Raw genomic sequence first — 4944 nt, 5'->3', positions numbered from 1 at the left:
GTTTATTTATTTCAGAGTCGCCACTTGGGAGATTTAGGGTGTCCTAAGTCACCAATTTTAATCCCGAATCGAGGAAAAGAATGACTCCATATTACAGTCTGCTCACCAGAAATCTGGATAAGGAATTCTGTTAACCCGGGAGAAGGTGTTAGGCATTCCCGAGTTCCGTGGTTCTAGCACGGTCGCTCAACTGTTATATTCGGCTTGATTATCTGATTTTTTATACAAATATGAACTTATGTGTAAATTTTAACTTTTTACCGCTTTCATAATAATTATTATTATTTTTTACAAGGAATTGCAACGTTGTGAAAATGTATCTCGAACCGCGTTACAATCAATGTACCCGTGGTCGTCGACACACTTTGACTCCGTTGAGATTTGGATTTGGGTCACATCAATGTGCACCCGAGTTTAAGGAAATTAAATTATTAAAGGCGCGCCTAAAGCGACTAGCGTATTTATTTTGGGTAGGACCGTGGAATTTTACTAAACGGTCCATCCCGAAGCCTAAACAATTTTTAAAGCAATATTTATTGAGGGCCCCGCAATTTGTATTTTTATTTGGCGAGGCTCACCTCGTTCTTTATTTCTAATGAATTTGCAACGTCATGGACATGCATCTCGAACCACGTCACAGTCAATGTACCCGTGATTAGAGAGGCATTTCGAATCCGTCGAGATTTGGATTTGGGTCACATAAATGTGCACCCGAGTTTAAGAAGGTAAAGTTTATTAAAGCGTATCCTAAAGAGACTAACGTGTTGTCATTTTAGGAAGGTTGTGAGATTTGCTAAACAACCCGTCCGGGAAACTAAATGCTTCAATGATTTACATTTAACAAGGGCCCCGCATCTGCGTGTTTTGTTTATTTTCATCGAGGCTCATCTCGTTCTTATTTTAAAAGGATATCCTATAGCAACTACGTTTCTTGTCGTGTTCGTCTCTATCAATTGAAAACGGTAGACAGTCCTAATTAATTACATGATTATGTAAACAAACTAAACAACAACAACCCACGCGTGTATTAAACCCGAAACTTCTCACTTTGTTTTTGTTCTCTTTTTAAACTCTACCACACTCTCTTGGGATTTTCAGAATGTATTCCTCTCTCCCAAAATTCTCCCAAAAAAACCTCTTTCTAAAACTTCTCCTCCTAAAATCTCTTAAAATTCCTCCCAAAATCTCTCCCAAAATTCCCCTCCTTCTCCTTATATACAAAGCAAGACCCCCTTTTACCTCTTTCCCCTTTAACTTTTATTATTACCCACACTTTTACTTTAGTAAAAGTAGTCAACGTGGCCCCCCGTGGGTCGTTTGGGAAGATTGGGCCATTTTTTGGGCCTGTGGCTTGAAATCGAAGAAGAGGCCCAATTCCGACTTTCTTTATATTTTCGCTCTCTTTTCTTCTTTTATTTCTCTAAAACTAAATTATAAAAATACTTAAACTATTATTAAGAACTAAATTAAGTTATAAAAGCGCAAATTAACTCCAAATAACAATTAACGCACAATTAAGTAATAATTAAGCATAAAATTGTATATTTGGACATTAAATGCTAAAAATGCAAACGATGCCTATTTTTGTAAATTTTTATTTTTTGTAAACAAACTTAATTACTAACAAATTGTAGAATTAAATCCTACATGCAAAATGCGACATATTTTTGTATTTTTTATTAATTTAGCAAATAAACATGCATAGACAAAAACAAATAATTATTCAAAATATCACAAAATACCACAAAATTGCACACCAAGAAAAATTATTTTATTTTTGAATTTTTGGGAGTAATTCTCATATAGGGCAAAAATCACGTGCTTACACCTGCTACACCCGACCAAGAAGAAAATTTTCCTCTTTCCCAGTCCCCAGTTCATGAAAATTTTGGGAAAAATTATGCTACCCTTTCTGAAGATCCACAAAGGAGGAGGAACGCTACTCTTTTGGTCTTCACCGGATACAACTTCCTATCCAGACCGGTGGAGCTTTCTATACTAAAGCCTTTGGCTTTAGAGAAAGATTAGGAAAAGATATAGGCTCTCTTAGGAGAGTACTTGTTGAAGAACGCCATCCACAATGCTGCAGTGATATATTCTTTACTTCCTTTGTTATTTCTTCTATTTTTGCCTGAACATATCCTGAATTTGCCTTTCTTACTTTGTAGGCAAACTTTCTTGCTTCCGAGGGCCTTCAGAGGTTGATTCAGAAAAATGAGGAACTTATCTCCGACCAGGATCAACTTTTGGTTAAAAGGGATCAAGTTGTTAGTAGCCTCTCAGAATTGGAAACCAAAGATACTGAGGTTGTTGTGTTGGAAACTCGTTTGCAGCAAAGTAAGCAGGAACTGGAGACCCTTAGTTAAGAGATTACCTAGTTGAGTGTCAAATTTGAAAATTCTAGGGCCAAATGGGTTGAAGTTCATAATGTCATTCTTTCTACATTCGATCGTGAGGTTGCCTCCATTGAAAGATTGACCAACTTATGGGCAGCCTTGAATTCCAAGACTAAAGAGCTTGTTGTTGCGGGGATGAAGTATGCCCAGTTGGAAGAGAAGCTTAAGAGGACCATTGAGCTTATTTTCAGTTCTATTGTCAGTGATCTTGATGTTAGCCTCAAGTCCATTAGATCCGCTTGGGAAAACCTTTCTGTCGATGTAACCCAACTCAATGAAGAACTTAAGCGCCGAGCGGCTTCCCTCATTGTTGAGAGAACTTATGCTATGTACAGTTTGAGGGAAAAAACCTTGGAAGAGGCTAAATATGGTATCATTGACTTTGATGTCGAAATATCTAAGGCCTATGAGCTTGAGTTAGCTGCTAAAAGCAATCTCCTGGCAGGGCCTAATGCTCCTAGTTCTTCTGGTTCCCGATCCGAGTTCTTGAGAACTAAAGAAGAATTAGAAGATGATTATGCTGAGGGCCAAAATGATGAAGGCCAAAATGTTGATCCATCGGGGGATCTACATACTCCCCCTAGGGCGTGGACACTTCTATTCCTCTGGGTTCCGGAGAGTCAGTAGTTTAGCTTTTCTTTTATTTTCCCAACTTTTGTACTTGTGCTATTTATGGTATGTTTATTGTAAATAACACATCTTTTTTTGCATGAGTCTTTCTACGTTTTTTCGTTTGAACACTTATGCAAGTTTTAACCTCTGCATTCATTTCTGCTTAAGTGTTTAGCAAGGTTTACTGTTTGCTTCTAATTATGCAAACCCTTGGGTGTATTTTCCCCCAAAAGAATTTGTATTTCAGATACAAATTTGTCTGGAATATACCATTTAACGTGAGGATTTTTGTCAGTATTTGTGCAAGTTTGCTCTTCTGTCTTTTTGTGAAAGGCTTCGGGTATATTTTTCGCCGAAGGCATTTTTATTTCGGGCATAAATTCTTCTGAAATCAATCCTTTAACGTGAGGGTTTTTATAAGAGACGACCCTCTTATGTTTACGGTACTCTTGAAGAGGGCGTCTCCTGTTCATTATGGCACTAGCATTTAAAGTACTTGTTTAACTTTCAAATGACAAACTTAATTCATCGTTTAGACAAGAAACAAGATAGAAATAAAAGGAATTCATTTTATTACTTCTATTTTCAAAAAAATACATAAACATTTGTTATGCTAAAAAAGAAATTACCATTACTTGTGGCTAACTTGTACAACTTGTTTCTACAGGGCTGGCCGCACAGTCCCTGGTCCTAATGATACAACTATATTTCCGATTTTCATTTCCCAGCCGAAGTGGAAGTCATTATTGCCGCATTCTCATATCATTCTCCTAATGTTCGAATGCGAAGAATGTGAATTGGAATACTGGAAGTCTTCCACATTTGAGGATCCCACTATTGAATTGCTATACAATCCTTAAGTCGGTAACATACTTTGTTTCCCCTTAGGAATTAATGCTATCGAGCGAAGGACTATCTAAACACCGTCTAGTGGTCTGCACTTGTGAATGGTCGGGTAACTTTTGCTCGATAGCAAACTTTATTTCACGGTGGGAATTTTGCTATAGAGCCAAAGATTATCTAAATGTCCCGGAGTAGTTCTTTGCTTCTGTGCCTTGTTATTAAAGGTCTTATTGCTACTATTGAAGATTTCTTCATAGTATGCTTTCTGTTTCTGCCTCGTTAAAAATGATGCCAAAAAAAACCAATTGGGACAAAAACTGAACAAAGGGAAAAAGAGTGCAGCATATACTTTCAGTACATGTAATGTTCATTAACAATAATATCTTTTGAGGTGTGCCACGTTCAATTTGCTGGGCAACTTTTCTCCATTTTGATTCTCCAATTGATACAAACCTTTCCCGGTGACAGCAGAAACCCAGTAGGGCCTTCCCATGTTTGACCTAGATTCCCTGCATTGAGCTCACGAGTATTTTGAGTTACGTTCCTTAGGACCAAGTGTCCTACTTTAAAAGAATAGAGGTTGGCTATTCGATTATAATATCGTTCCATTCTCTACTTTTGGGCTGCCATTCATATATATGTCAAGTCCCAGCGCTCATCGAGTAGCTTCAAGTATTGCCTCGTTATTTGACTATTCATTTTCTTAGCAATATCTCAAAGTGGGTTCCCCTACTTCCATTGGAATTAAGACTTCTGCTTCGTACACAAGGGAAAAAGGATTTTCTCCTATGCTTGATTTGGTCGTACTTCAGTATGCCCATAAAACTCCAAGTGGTTCCTCGGGCCATTTACCTTTAGCAGTTTTAAACCTTTTCTTGAGGTTTTGTATAATTACTTTGTTCGGTGACCCCGACTTTCCATTTGCGCTCGGATGGTAGGGTGAAGATGTTATCCTCTTTATTTTCAAATCTTCGAGGAATTTTGTGATTTTTTGCGCCGATAAATTGCCACCCATTATCGCATGCTATCTCTTTGGGTATTCTGAACCTGCAAATTATGTTTTTCCACAACAAATCCACTACCTCACATTCGT

Source organism: Nicotiana sylvestris, chromosome 10 (assembly GCF_000393655.2).
Source record: "Nicotiana sylvestris chromosome 10, ASM39365v2, whole genome shotgun sequence".
Lineage (NCBI taxonomy): Eukaryota > Viridiplantae > Streptophyta > Magnoliopsida > Solanales > Solanaceae > Nicotiana > Nicotiana sylvestris.
The sequence above is the reverse complement of the archived record's forward strand: the minus strand, read 5'-3'. Positions refer to the sequence as shown.